Consider the following 1,363-nt stretch of genomic DNA (forward strand, 5'->3'; position numbering starts at 1 on the left):
CATATGTGTACCATGGAGATCACATGCACAGAGAAAAGTATATACACCTGGAGACACCTGCACACCAGCAGATGGACATGGGTGCACAATCACAAACATTAGCAGGGCCTCCTGTGCCTGCATGCCTACGGCCAGCATCCCTATGTGTGTCATCAGTCCCACACAAACATTGACCAGGGCAAGCTTGGAAAAGAAGCATCAAGTACTTTAGGCAAACTATGAGCACTGAGGGAGGCATGAGGCCCTTTGCCCAGCAGTGTTTTGGATATAGACATATACGGAATGCCCTGGGGTGCAGTGTGAGTATGAGTACTCCAAGCTGAAGCTTGGAATATGAACTGGACTTCCCCAATACCAACACACACACACACACACACACACACACACACACACACACACACGCAATAAATTAAGAAAGTAAAATACGAGGTCCATGTAAACATTTCTCAGAAAGCACCTTCCACCAGCAAGCAATTGCACACTACCGTGCTGATGTACAACAGGATGCCCACATCCAGTAGCATGTCTGCACAGATAAGGAGGACCATGACTACCAGCATGCACATGCACATGCATAACTAAGGGACCACACTCCCCTGAAGCAGCGAGAGTATGGGAAAGCACACCAACATGGGCACTTGCAACTGCAGGAGCAGGAATACTAGCACATACACCAAAAGGCCAGTGAGCACCAGGACCCCAATGTGCACCAGCACACACAGTAATAGGCTCAAGCATACTAAGAGGCCTGTAACAGCTGGCACATGCATAGAAAGGACCAAGGTAAACCAGCAGGCTTAAGTGGATCTTGAGGCTCAGGCATGGAAGTAGGCACACAGGACAACATAACCAACAAGCAGCAGGATGCACATGCTCACCAGGAGGCACACTTCCTAAGTTAGGCCTGAATGGGACCTCCAGAGGAGCCCCTGACCACATTGCAGTGCTGGCCGCAGTTGCAGGGAGTCATGCCCAAGCACAAAGTACAGATTCCCAAGAATGGCAGTCATGGTCTTTTTCACAGCCTTTTGCCCTTTGAGAACCCAATGCTGGCCTTCATCCTGAGCAAGAGCTCTAAGGACAGGTGGGTGGATCATGACATCCAGTCCAGCATAGTGGGACGGGCAGCTCTACTATGACTATCCTGTGTGCACACCTGTGGAAATCGGGTTCTCAAATTTCTCTTCCCTCTGCCCTCCCTCTTCACTCCCTCTGCTTACCAGAAACATCCAGTGCAAGGTAGATTGGAAGGAAGGGCATTGCCAGATGGGAGTCAGGAAGATGGACAGGGCAGTCTCTAAAGCTTAAGATCCTGTTTTACCAAACCTTAAGCTTTGCCAGATGGATGGGGTTCTCATGTCTG

The sequence above is a fragment of the Perognathus longimembris genome, unplaced genomic scaffold, assembly GCF_023159225.1.
Source record: "Perognathus longimembris pacificus isolate PPM17 unplaced genomic scaffold, ASM2315922v1 HiC_scaffold_170, whole genome shotgun sequence".
Taxonomy (NCBI): Eukaryota; Metazoa; Chordata; class Mammalia; order Rodentia; family Heteromyidae; genus Perognathus; species Perognathus longimembris.